General features: G+C 41.7%; 1 protein-coding gene across 1 annotated transcript in view; it reads left to right on the top strand.

The window, feature by feature from the left end:
• The first annotated feature begins 12,619 nt into the window (after window positions 1-12,619).
• Window positions 12,620-14,100, top strand: part of LOC148525058 (carbohydrate sulfotransferase 9-like) — a 79,387-nt gene continuing 77,906 nt past the window's right edge. The window contains exon 1 of the mRNA XM_088471295.1: window positions 12,620-12,651. The gene's annotated coding sequence lies outside the window, so the exon portion shown is untranslated. The remainder of the gene's footprint in view (window positions 12,652-14,100) is intronic.

Genomic DNA, 14,100 nt, shown 5'->3' with positions numbered 1-14,100 from the left:
ATTTTAAAAATAAATTAAAAAACATACTGTATTTTCAAGGTCTCGAACCCACAGAACAAGAAGAGGGGAGAAGCAGTGAGACTAGGCATTAGACCGCTAGGCCACACGCTTCACCCATTACTAGAGTTCTGTATTTTGTAAAGTCTAATGTCTAAGTCTGGGACAGTGCCGACAGTATTTACATTTGCGCAAACACAGTATGATTTCAACCGCACAGTCAGTGGGTAATACAGAGCTTAATGATTTCAAACTGGATTAGACATTCTTCTACCGCTTTATTATACCGTACATTCCTGATTCCATGTGGAAAACGCAGTAATACTGTATAGTGTACCGAATCACCGCTTCTGTCAAACAATCATCGGGCGGTGATACAGAACATACCGTATTGTACATTGGAAATCACACGCTTGCGCTATGTAGTTTAGGAAAAGTGACACCTGGTGGGCAAAATGTTGTATTACACGTAATGAAATCACACGCATGCGCTATGTGGTTTAGGAAAAGTGACACCTGGTGGGCAAAATGTTGTATTACACGTAATTAAATCAGACGGATGTGCTATGTAGTTTAGGAAAAGTGACATCTGGTGGGCAAAATGTTGTATTACACGTAATGACTTTTTTCACTACTAAACTTTCTTTGTGGCGCGACTCATGGCGTGGTGTGTGGCGCGCCATGCGTGGCGTGAGAGATAACGCTGTGATGCCACATTATAGCTGGGCACATCAGTACAATGCAGCAGGTACCAGATGCATATCCAGCAGGTCAGTGCAATGTTCTTTAGCTTCCATAGGGTCTGGGAGCAGAAAACCTACAAGAGTACCCCTATTAACACTACGACACTGGACACAGCACCTCACCTAGGCTTCTGATGTTGTCCAGAATTGGTTTGAAGAGCATTCTGGATAGTTCTGATGAATGGTGTGGCCACCACATTTGCCGACATGAACCCAATTGAGCATTTATCGGAAATGATGGAGAGGTCCTTTTGCACCCTAGATCCTGCACCTATAAATATTAGAGAGCTGTAGGAAGCTATCCAGATAGCATGGGTCAACATCTCTCAAAATGCCTTCTGTCCACTTGTGGAGGCAATGCCATGTTTATTTGCTACATTTCACTGGGCTAGAGGGGGCCCTACATGATACTATGCATCTATCCCATGACTTTTGGCACTTCAGTGTATTTGGCAATAGTGAGATCCAAGTTGGCAGCTGAGTATAAGCAGCTGGAAAAGGATGAGCTTATGGCATTATATATAGACAGAGGAATTATCAGCTCCAGTAAGAACAAGATCAACTGATCAAAGCACTCATGGAGGATGATCAAAATCCAGGTGCCAGATGGAACCAGACAAGCACTAGATTTGAGTCAGAGAGTCAGCTGGTGCTGGACATTGCAATGAATACCCGGTGGAGTTCGGGTACCTCTACTATTTCCATTAAGGATCCTGCAGACAGACAGTAATCAAATATGTGAAGGATACAAACAATGTAACCCACTTCCAGCTTATCTAGCAGTTCAGAGCAGCTATAGAACGTGTGGCTACAGAATTTGAGGCTGCCAGGGAGGCTGCAGAATGACAAATTGCCAGAGAGGATGCAGAATGAGAAGCTGTTAAGGGAGACTGTGGAGCGCAAAGCTGAACGCCAGTACCAGCTGGAGCTAGACAGACTCAACTGCCAGCCTGCAGCCAGAGACTCACATGCCCCTGCCCAGAGCATTAAACTTGTCAAAGCTGGATGGTTGGCTGAGACCTAAATTGTAAAAATAATATCTGCATGACGCCATTTTGCGTTGTCCGCACGATGCCATCTTGTGGCGCCTACACGATACCTCCGTGTCCGTGTACTATATTATGATTATTAGTGTTGTGTGTCTGCCACTGCCCTATGTTAAAAGTCCTCACAATATAATACGTACATTTATTAAAGCACATAATATGAACAACCCTGCAAAGCACATACCATGGTGTACTCCACAAACATGTAGACGCACAACGCATACTAGCGTGTTTACTAAATATCCCCACACTTACACATTGCTCACTTACACTGAAAGGTTCCCTAGCATTAAGGTTAATATTAGAGGTTTTACTCATTATCAATTATGTTGTAAAATGAATGTATTTGATATCTAAGGTTTAGTACATGATAAGCAGACCATGTTTGGTGCCATTCTAAACCACTGTTTATTTGCAGCTCTCCGGTTCCATCAGCAAGGAGATCGCAACATGTATCTGCAAGTTATGAATCATAGAGAGTTAGGTATTGAAATGTATTCTGTAATGTAATGTTTATTAGCAAGTTTAGACTTGTTCTTTGGCGGGAAAAGATACACAAAGAGCCGTTAGAGGGCAGAACTACCACTGTACAAACTGACCTATGAACTGTATCATAACAGAAGACCCAGGAGGAAGAACCAATGGGACTATGCCAACTCGTTTCTATTGCATTGCCCACTCTCTGTATGGTATATATTCAAGCGCTCTATGGCCCTGATGCAGAGCCGGACGCTCTGACAGAGCACTCGCTCTGAATCAGGGCCGGCCTATTTTTTTTTTTAGAATGTCCTCCTGGCCGCTCACATAGCTGTGGGTGACCACCCACAGCTATAGCGAGTGGCCAGGAAGATGGTCGCGATGGTCAAGACCATCGCGACCATCTGGCTTGCGACGAGGCCCTTGTGGTAGGGTCTCGCTGCCACAAGCCCCAGAGAGATTTCGGCTCTAACAGAGCTGAAATCTCTCCCACAGACATCACTCGTGATGTCAGTGGGGCCGCCCCCAAATGGAGGCGTTCACATGGGAACCCCTCCATTTGGGCAGCCACTCCCCCGACCCGCCCTCCAAAGGGGGCGTGCTGTTACTCAACATCGACAGCACGCCTCCTTTGGTACGAGACCTGGATCAACGGATTGCCCATCGCTATCCGGGTCTCGCGCATGTGCACGACGGAGCTGGCTCCGTCATGCGCATGCGCACTGGGCCACCTTCGACCCAGTTGCGAGCGCACAGCGCTTGCGGCCGGGTCTGAATCAGGCCCTATGTCCAGTAGTCAGTCATCATATTCTTTCTTTTGACGGAGGCTTCACCTTTGATGCCGGGAAATCTGGATCCAGAGCGCTTGCATATGTATCGACTGTACCTTGTGAATGTATAATCTTCTGCGCTAATTGTATTTAGATCAAGGCGTGTAACTGAATTCTTTTATGTGAATAATAACTTTTTGTGCTTTGGAACCACACTCAAAGTCTGGAAAGCAATTATTTCTTGTGCGACTTGCAACGCTAAATAGCAACATTTAGGTATAAAGATTATTAGGTTTCATACCCTGTACTCAAAAAAGATGGAGTCTTAGCTACATGTTTCATGGTATTCAAAGAGGTTTGCAAACAACATGCACTGGCCCTTGGTCAGTGTGTTGTTTAACTGCTGGACTAATTGGCAAATATTTGGAGGCATTAGCCGACCTCATCATGAAATGGATGGTAATTCTCTGGCAATTTAACAGGCTTTGCAGAAGAGTTTCAACATCACCCCTGAGGCGTAGAGACAGAAATTAAGAGGTTTACAATGCAGTGCCTCTGATACATATTTTGGCTCAATTTCCAACAATATTCCATCAGTGGCTTGATGTGACACTGGGGCAGATATTATGCTGGTTCACCAAGTGCTAGTTAGACCAGAGAACCTTATTCCCAGGAAGACAATTTTGGTAGAAGGGGTGTGTAGTTTACATCCTGATGTGCCCCTATCCAGAATTTATTTAGATTGGGGATCTGGGAGTAGATGTACAAGCCGTTGGGGTTCTGAACAATCTTCGTGTTTTATTAGGCACTGATTTGGGAAGGATGTGCTCTGAATATATTACTGATTGTGATGTTTGTGATGAAGCTATAAACTAACCCTGTTCCTTCAAGTGCCCCAGGTTGATCAAGGGAAAATGTGTAGAACTGTACGTGATGATGTTAGTTCTTCTGTTGGACAAAATATCTGTTTGAATAACCAAGGTTCTGAGCATGATAAGGACAAAATGTATTTGATTAGGCCTAATCCTGTTGAATTTTCTGTTGCTATGGTGGAAAATAATCTTGCTGAGTCCAAGGTTCATAGACTGATCAGGGACAAATGTGATGATCACTGTAGGTTATCTCCTCAGTTTGGGAAATTTATCAGGATGGTTCACAAGCTCTAGAAACTGATTACTGTAGAGTGCTTTTAAAAACTTACCTACTAAGGAGGAAATCTTTTCTGTTATTGTGAAAAATAGCCCTTTGAATTTCCAGGTTCAAGGCCTGATGGTAGAAAATAGTGTCAACATATATATGATGTAGAAATGTAGGATGCCTGTTTGTACTGAAGAGGGCCAGAGTCTTCCTGGACAACAAGCAGCACAGATAAACTCCTCTACATTAACCCCTGAAGATATGAGCTGGGAGTTGTCAGTAACAATAGATACTGACCAGGCAAACCCCCCTCTCACACACAGCTGCTGTATACACACACATACACACACACAAGCACACACACACACACTTAAGCCGCATACACACTAGATGATAAGTTGGACGATTTGAACGATAACTATATCGTTATCGTTCCTCGTGTCCAATATTGTCCAGTGTATGTGCAGTCAACAATCAACGATGTTTGCTCCAGCAGGTAGTTGAAGATGTCGTTCATCGCCTGAACATGCAGGCCAACCTTACGATATTTGTCAGGTTGTGTATGTTCAGGGATGAGGGAGGGTGCCAGCACTGAATGATATCTTTGATGAAATTGTTCAATGTGTGTGCTCAGTGTCATTAATGACATTGAGCCCAGCACTGCAGGAGAAACACTAGATGATATCGCTCATGGAGCATATCGTCTAGTGTGTATGCGGCATTAGTCCATTCCTCTCCTCACAATGAGCAACTTGCCAGGACTGAAGCCATTCAGGTCATTCAGCAGACTGATCCCTCCTCAGATACAATGAGCAGGTGGGCCAGTCAGCTGCACCAGGAAGGTGATCCACAAAATTGCCACTTGTACAGGGAGGAAGATTTCCCAGATTGGAGTTACTAGCAAACTGGTGGCACTGCCGGTGATAGCAAAGCCTGTTTCACTTGTTACTGTGGATGTTGGGGAACCTGGTCTGGTTAGTTTTGTTCTTGAAATGTGACCGCTGATTTTAAGGTAGAAACAGAGGAGGTTGGGCCCAAACATTTAATGTCTAACCCTGATCTCACCTGAATGTATTCCCAATATGTTCCTGCTGGGGAGGTGCTAGCTGTAGCTACCTCTGGCAAACTTCTGTCACACAACCATGGCCAGCATGGAGGGGACTATCCAAGCCCCCTTTGGCTGCTGGATAAAGACATCAATGAAATGCTAGATGACAATGCATTAAGTGATAGTGTAAGGAAAGAGAGGGTGCCAGAATGTCAGCTGTCCTGTTGAAATCTACATGCCCTGAGTTAGAGACCCAAACTGGCGTCAAGGATTTTAGAGATATGGTGCCAGGTTGTACATTTACCATAAGAACAAACAAAGTTGTTGTAAAAGACCTCCATCTCTCTCCTGATGTAAATTTAATGGAACTAGAGATGTACAAAGTTTGCTTCCAGGTGCTGTATATGGAGTCCATAGCCGCAGTGTAAGGAGAGAGTTCCCCTCATTCACCCGTATTTTCCCAGGCAGAAGAACCAGGGGAAACAAACGGTAAGCAGACCCTCCTCAGAAAACCAGCATTTCCTGTTTTTGTGACAACTCTGGAAATCATGAAAAGGGAAAATGATGGACTGCTGCAGTTAGGGGTGAATCAAACGTCCCTCAACCATTGGGCTGACCAAGTGGTGCTGATCACAAAAGAATGTGGAGGTACTTGAATCTGTGGGGTCTATGGATGGTTAAGTGATGTCAATATGTTTGATGCCTATCCCATGCCAAGGATATATCAATTGCTAGGAATTGTGCTGAGCCTGGTAACTGGGCCAGGGGACCACTCCCTTACTTTTCCTAGAGAGGAAACTAGTCCTCAACCTGGTGAAGAGGTGGTAAGTGGTGGGAAGGGGAAACTGTGACATGTGGGTCCCTGCTCTTCATGCCCATCATAAGAGAGTGGTGTCATGGTTCTGACCTGAAGCAACTATGAGATATGATATTTCAAAACCTGTGTGTGTGTTCAATGTGTTATGCAACAATAAGGTTGCAATGGTCTTTAGAGATCTCTTTGCTTTTAGCCATCATGAAATGTTTCCTGTGTGATACCTTGGTAATGAGACACCTTTTTGTAGGCCATCAGTTGGGACTGAACCAGCTTATATTAATTTGAACTGGCAAGGGGCAGGATTGCTTTCTAATTACTGATAGATTTCAGCTGGTGTCTTGGCTTTCCATGCCTTTTTGCACTTCTCTTTCTTCATGTATTCAATACTTTTTGTTGACTTTGTCTTTTCACATTTTGACACGTAACTTAATTTATGGACATCTATGGTTTGATGTCTTTGCATGTGTGGATTGCATGCATTGTTTTTGACATTTGGTGAAAATTTCATTACAATAGCCCCATTACAAATATATTTACTGAGAAAAATGTTGATGTGTTCAATACTAATTTTACCCGCTGCATATGCCTATACATGCTATCGGTTAAACTGAGTGAAGTTGATATTATTTATTATTGCTGTAATTTTGGATGTACCATCTGGGAGGGACCTGATAGACATTGTTTGCTCATAATACTGTATCTTGTTTAATCATAGTAAGCAGTTGTTAATGCCCTGACAAAGATTATTCCAGTTTTTAAAGAATAATGCTGATTCACTGGGTGTAGCATCACCAATGAAAATATATTGCAAAGCAAAGTTGGTGGCTTTCGGAGAGTGCCCGTGACTGGATTATATATATATTGTGACAGTGGGACAGAGAGGCATAAGGACATAATAAGTTTTGTATAGTCTAAATTTGACGAGAATCGCCTACAACACTATCAAACTATGACCTTATGAAAGCACATTTATTCTGAGATCTACCTCTGAAGAAGTCTTGGTAAAAGACGAAACGCGTAGGGTTTATGTGAATGGTGGACATTGCACTGTATACATTCCCCTCATTTGGAAGGTGTAGAGATATCTATTTTATCTATATAGTGGATGTTGACATATCATCATATTCATGTAAGATCATTTGTCCATCTGAAATTGTGAAATATTAATAAAAATCTATTTTAATGTTTATGAATTATTAATATTGGCCTTTGGGCCTATTTAGAGTGTTTTCTGGTATGATGGTATGTTTATAGAACCTCAAGGAGGATGATAAACAAGCTCTATCTTATGAACTTGTTGACCAGTTATGAAAACAAGCACGAATATCGGTTATTTACGTCCCCAAAAGAAAAAGAATTGTAACCTTTAAGCCTTGAAAGGACTGTAATATACAGCATAAAGAATATAAGGACTGTCTCCATCTTTATAATTCGATTGAAGCACCGCGAAAGTAACTGTTTGGTATATATATATATATATATATATATATATACACATCCCCCACCCGTAAAAATCCTGCATTTGCCCCTCACTTATTTATAGTCCATAATTGATGTGAAGGCATTAACATGTAAGCTGTTACACAGTGAAGAAACTATCTTGTTTATTAAACTGTTGCAGTGCCATTTAAACATGTGTATGCAAGAAAATTAGTACAGTGCAAAAGTGACCATCACATACCAGTAAGACTAAAATTATCCGCACAATATTGTAGGGGAGAAAAAACTTTGAATAATGACATCAGGTCATTTGCAATGTGGGTGTGGCTGTATTGTACCTTCTGGTGAGTATGGGAGTAGGTGTGGGATTGGATATAAATACCTGCATATCCACTGAACAGGTAAAAAGACAGTTCAACTTCCAACAGAAGAGGGAGACTAAGCAAGGTAAGATAAAGCTATTTATTTCATGTATAAGAAATGCTCTATCTACAGCAATTACAGGAACATGTCAATGCAGATTACATTTCTGTTTCTTGTGGATATTTTGCAGATCTGCCTAGATGTTTTATATGGTGATCTGATCAGTTCCGTTAACTTTCAATGGTTTTCTTTTTAAGAACAGCTAATAATAATGATGTTAATAATTATAGTAATACTAATACTACTACTACTACTACTACTACTAATAATAATAATAATAAGAAGAAGAAGTGTTTATGATGATTAGATAATACTTTCCAACTTCTGTGCAGTGGAATCCCCTTCATATCCTAATACAAGCAGCTATGATAGCACTATTATGGTATTGCAGCAGGAGGCATCACACCTCCTGCATTCACTACTGTTCAGAGCTGCGTCCATGGACGCAGCATCGGAAAACATCTGCGTGATCTTCTACTGGCTGATGAACGCAATTGCTTCAAAAAATGCCAGGAAATCTCCGTCAGCTGATGGAGATCATGGCCTCTTGCCTCCCCCCCAACGGTTGTGACACGCCACCATTGGGGGAAATGTAGGCTGTCACCATCCCCTCCCTGCCCAGAAACAGCAGAAGACAGTCAATCACTGACAGTCTGCTGCCGCTCTGCGTGCAATCACACAGGACCCGTCCTGCACATGTGCAGTATGGGTCTTGCACTGGCGCAGAACAGCACAATTGGAGATATGTGCTGACCACCGAGTTAGCGCACGTCTCTGAATTAGCCCCATTGTACAGCAAGAAAATGATTCTTGTGTAGGATTACATCTATCAAGAGTAACAAGAAATCACTCGGAGGTCCAGTGTAATTGGAATTGTTAAGAATAACCCTTCTGCGTCCATACCTTCTACATGATTGATGTTAGTGTAAAGGCTCACTTTATCAAGGGAAACTAAGAGGCATTCACTGGGCGGTGGTCCAAAGGATCTAAGTTTCAGCAGGAAGTCAGTGGTATCCCTGAGAATCCAGATGATATCACTGACCACTGACTGAAGAAAAAAAAATCAACAAATTGTGACAATGTCTGACTTTCCTTCAGCCGGTGGTCAGTGATATCATCTGGATTCTCTGGGATACTGTTATATTTATTCGTTACGGGACTTCAGCACCTGAACATTTCTAAATACTCGTTAAGTGTGTGCTGTTCTTGATTGTGTATATATATATATATATATATATATACATGTACACATATACAGAATCCAGCACTCTCACCTATTTTTTTTATGAGTATTCAACTGGGGTGCTTTTCAGGATGAAAAAAATCACCCATATATATATATACCTCACTTCACTTTCCCTTATCAAGGGAAAAAAGGCACTCTCCAGGCTTTTTTCAGATTTTGTAAATTATTCTTTTATTCACAATTTATATACCAATAAGTGCTTACGCCAATGTTTCGATTCATTTTGAATCGTTGTCAAGGCATTAACAACTGCATCACAGCTTACTATGATTAAGCAAAATACAGTATTATGAGCAATGTCTATCAGGTCCCTCCCAGATGGTACACTCAAAATTATAATAGTATATTCATTGATAAGCAGACTTCATAATGGGCAACATATCACACCAGTCATAGTAAATTATTGCTATCATAATGCAATTTATAAATTACAGCAATAATAAATAATATTAACATTTTATTTGGTTTAACTGATAGCATGTAGTCATGTATAGGCATATATATAACCACTATATATTTATTATTATTTATTAACAGTTTCTTATATAGCGCAGCATATTCCATTGTGATTTACAATTGTAAACATTAATAGAACAAAACTGGATAATAGACAGATATATAGGTAGGAAGGCCCTGCTCGCAAGCTTACAATCTATAGGGAAATAGGCAGTGATACACAAGGATAGGTGCTATATTTTGCATTTTGGTCCAGCCACAATGCACAGTTTCTTGGTGGGCTGCATGATCCATTCACACCGGAATGTCGGCCAAATGTCATGAGGATGTGAGAGAAAGACGATGTGCGAGGTTGTGTGTGGGCTGTGAAGGGGATGTAATTAGATATGGAGGCTATGAAGGTTATGTGGGTGGTTCTGGGATCTGATAAGCTTGCCTGAAGAGGTGAGTTTTCAGGGATCACTTGAAGGATTGGAGACTAGAGGAAAGTCATATTGTGCATGGTAAGGCATTCCATAGAGTGGGTGCAGCTCAAAGAAAGTCCTGTAACCGTGAATGGGAGCAAGTAATGCGTGGGGATGAGAGACGCAGATCTTGTGCTGAGCGGAGAAGTCGGGTAGGGGGATATTTTGAAATGAGTGAAGAGATGTATGTTTGTGTGGTTTAGTTATGTCACTGGGTATAAAGGTATGCACTGTATCTTCTGTCTGTAGTTCTTGATAAAAGTCGCCAGACTGAAACGTTGAACTTTGACCTTCCTGAGTCGTGTTTTCTTTACACAAGTCCTGTGAGTGCCGCCGTTATCTCCATACATGTTTGGCAGTTTTTCCATTGGAGGGCACCCGGGCAAGTATCAGTTTTTTGTGGAGTGCCGGCCATTTTTTGTAGTATATATATATATATATATATATATATATATATATATATATACAGTCAGGTCCATAAATATTGGGACATTGACAGAATTTTCATATTTTGGCCTCTATTCACCACCACAATGGCTTTGAAATGAAACAAACAAGATGTGCTTTAACTGCAGACTTTTAGATTTAATTTGAGAGTAATTACATCCAAATCAGGTGAACGGTGTAGGAATTACAACGGTTCCTACATGTGCCTCCTACTTTTTAAGGGGCCAAAAGTAATGGGACAAACTAAACAATCCTAAATCTAACTTTCACTTATTAATACTTTGTTGCAAATCCTTTGCAGGCAATTACAGCCTGAAGTCTGGAACGCATAGACATCACCAGACGCTGGGTTTCATCCCTGGTGATGCTCTGCCAGGCCTCTACTGCAAATGTCTTCAGTTCCTGCTTGTTCTTGGGGCATTTTCCCTTCAGTTTTGTCTTCATCAAGTGAAATGCATGCTCAGGTCAGAGGACTGACTTGGCCATTGCATAACATTCCACTTTTTAGCCTTAAAAAACTCTTTGGTTGCTTTTGCAGTATGCTTCAGGTCATTGTCCATCTGCACTGTGAAGCGCCGTCCAATGAGTTCTGAAGCATTTGACTGAATATGAGCATATAATATTGCCCGAAACACTTCAGAATTCATTCGGCTGCTTTTGTCAGCAGTGACATCATCAATAAATACAAGGGAACCAGTTCCATTGGCAGCCATACATGCCCATGCCATGACACTACCACCACCATGCTTCACTGATGAGGTGGTATGTTTTGGATCATGAGCAATTCCTTTCCTTCTCCATACTCTTCTCTTCCCATCACTCTGGTACAAGTTGATCTTTGTCTCATCTGTCCATTGGATGTTGTTCCAGAACTGTAATGGCTTTTTTAGATGTTGTTTGGCAAACTCTAATCTGGTCTTCCTGTTTTTGTGGCTCACCAATGGTTTACATCTTGTGGTGAACCCTCTATATTCACTCTTGTGAAGTCTTCTCTTGATTGTGGACTTTGACATATATACATCTAGCTCCTGGAGAGTGTTCTTGATTTGGCCAACTGTTCTGAAGGGGTTTTTCTTCACCAGGGAAATAATTATTTTGTCATCCACCACAGTTGTTTTACGGGTCTTTTGGTGTTGCTGAGCTCTCCGGTGCGTTCTTTCTTTTTAAGAATGTTCCAAACAGTTGATTTGGCCACACCTAATGTTTTTGCTGTCTCTCTGATGGGTTTGTTTTGATTTTTCAGCCTAATGATGGCTTGCTTCACTGATAGTGACAGCTCTTTGGATCTCATATTGAGAGTTGACAGCAACTGCTTCCAAATGCAAATGTCACACCTAGAATCAACTCCAGACCTTTTACCTGCTTAATTGATAATGAAATAATGAGGGAATAGCCCACACCTGTCCATGAAATATCTTTTGAGTTGATAGTCCCATTACTTTTGGCCCCTTAAAAAGTGGGAGGCACATATTGAAACTGTTGTAATTCCTACACCGTTCACCCGATTTGGATGTAATTACCCTCAAATTAAATCTGAAAGTCTGCAGTTAAAGCACATCTTCTTTGTTTAATTTCAAAACCATTGTGTTGGTGAATAGAGGCCAAAATCTGAAAATTCTGTCAATGTCCCAATATTTATGGACCTGACAATATATGTGTGTATGTCTGTGTGTATGTATATATTTATGTGTATGTACACACACACATATATATATATATATATATATATATATATATATATAAACCCTCCCATAAAAATCTAAAAATCCTGCGTTTGCCCCTCACTTATTTAAAATCCATAGTTGATGTGAAGGCATTAACGTGTATGCTGTTACACAGTGAAGAAACTATCTTGTTTATTAAACTGGTGCAGTTCCATATTAAACATGTGTATGCAAGAATATTAATACAGTGCAAAAGTGACCATCACATATCAGTAAGACTAAAAATATCTGCACAGTATTGTAGGGGAGAAAAAACTTTGAATAATGACATCAGGTCGTTTGCAATGTGGGTGTGGCTGTATTGTACCTTCTGGTGAGTATGGGAGTAGGTGTGGGATTGGATATAAATACCTGCATATCCACTGAACAGCTAAAAAGGCAGTTCAACTTCCAACAGAGGAGGGAGACTAAGCAAGGTAAGATAAAGCTATTTATTTCATGTATAAGAAATGCTCTATCTACAGCAATTACAGGAACATGTCAATGCAGATTACATTTCTGTTTCTTGTGGATATTTTGCAGATCTGCCTAGATGTTTTATATGGTGATCTGATCAGTTCCGTTAACTTTCAATGGTTTTCTTTTTAAGAACAGCTAATAATAATGATGTTAATAATTATAGTAATACTAATACTACTACTACTACTAAATAATAATTATAAGTGTTTATGATGATTAGATAATACTTTCCAACTTCTGTGCAGTGGAATCCCCTTCATATCCTAATACAAGCAGCTATGATAGCACTATTATGGTATTGCAGCAGGAGGCATCACACCTCCTGCATTCACTACTGTTCAGAGCTGCGTCCATGAACGCAGCATCAGAAAACATCTGCGTGATCTTCTACTGGCTGACGAATGCAATTGCTTCAAAAGATGCCAGGAAATCTCTGTCAGCTGATGGAGATCATGGCCTCTTTCCTTCCCCCCAACGGTGGTGACACGCTGCCATTGGGGGAAACGTAGGCTGTCACCATCCCCTCCCTGCCAAGAAACAGCAGAAGACAGTCAATCACTGACAGTCAGGCCCGCTGAGAGCCGCAGCGGGCCTGGGAAATAGGGGGCGTGGCCTAATCGCGGGAGGCGTGGCCCCGCCCCTTTCTGAAAAAAAAAGTATTGTAGCGCTGCGAAGCATCGCTGCATTCTAGGGAGGGGGGCGCTCTGGGCCCCCTCAGCCCTGCTCAAAGCCAGGGGGGGCTTGATCAGTGTGATCATTCCCTCCCACAGGCATAGGAGACTGCTGTGGCTGCTGCTCAGCAGCCACGAGCAGTCTCCACTGCAGCTCAGCACACGCTGTGTGCTGGGCTGCTGTGAGGGAGGGGGAGCGGCGCCGGACCCGGGCCCCCGCTGGGCCCCTCAGGAAGCCCGGGCCCCGGTAATCTGTACCCGCTCCCCCCCCTCTCGGCGCCCCTGCTGACAGTCTGCTGATGCTCTGCGTGCAATCACATGTGCAGTATGGGTCTTGCACTGGCTCAGAACAGCACAATCAGAGATGTGCACTAACCACCGAGTTAGTGCACGTCTCTGAATTGGCCCCATTGTACAGCAACTTTAAGTCAACATTATATATTGTAGAAAATTGCTTTTCTATCATCAAATCTGCCCCCTCCCCTCTTTACTGTTGGCATACTGCTAAAATCTTGCTAAAAAGATTAATAAACAAACTAGCATGTTTTATACAGATTTGAAGCAATTTTCAGGCAGATTTCTACAGAATATATTTGAGGGTAGTATATTTTTTTCACTTCAAAAATAAACTAAAAGTGGCTTTTTAGAGCATACGGTGCAAAATTGCAGTATTAGATGGCCAAAAAATGACATGCATAAATATATAAATAAATTAATACTGTGTGAGCAACCTAT

Source organism: Taudactylus pleione, unplaced genomic scaffold, assembly GCF_031769625.1.
Source record: "Taudactylus pleione unplaced genomic scaffold, aTauple2 ptg000113l, whole genome shotgun sequence".
Lineage (NCBI taxonomy): Eukaryota > Metazoa > Chordata > Amphibia > Anura > Myobatrachidae > Taudactylus > Taudactylus pleione.
This window is presented reverse-complemented; position numbering and strand designations above follow the sequence as displayed.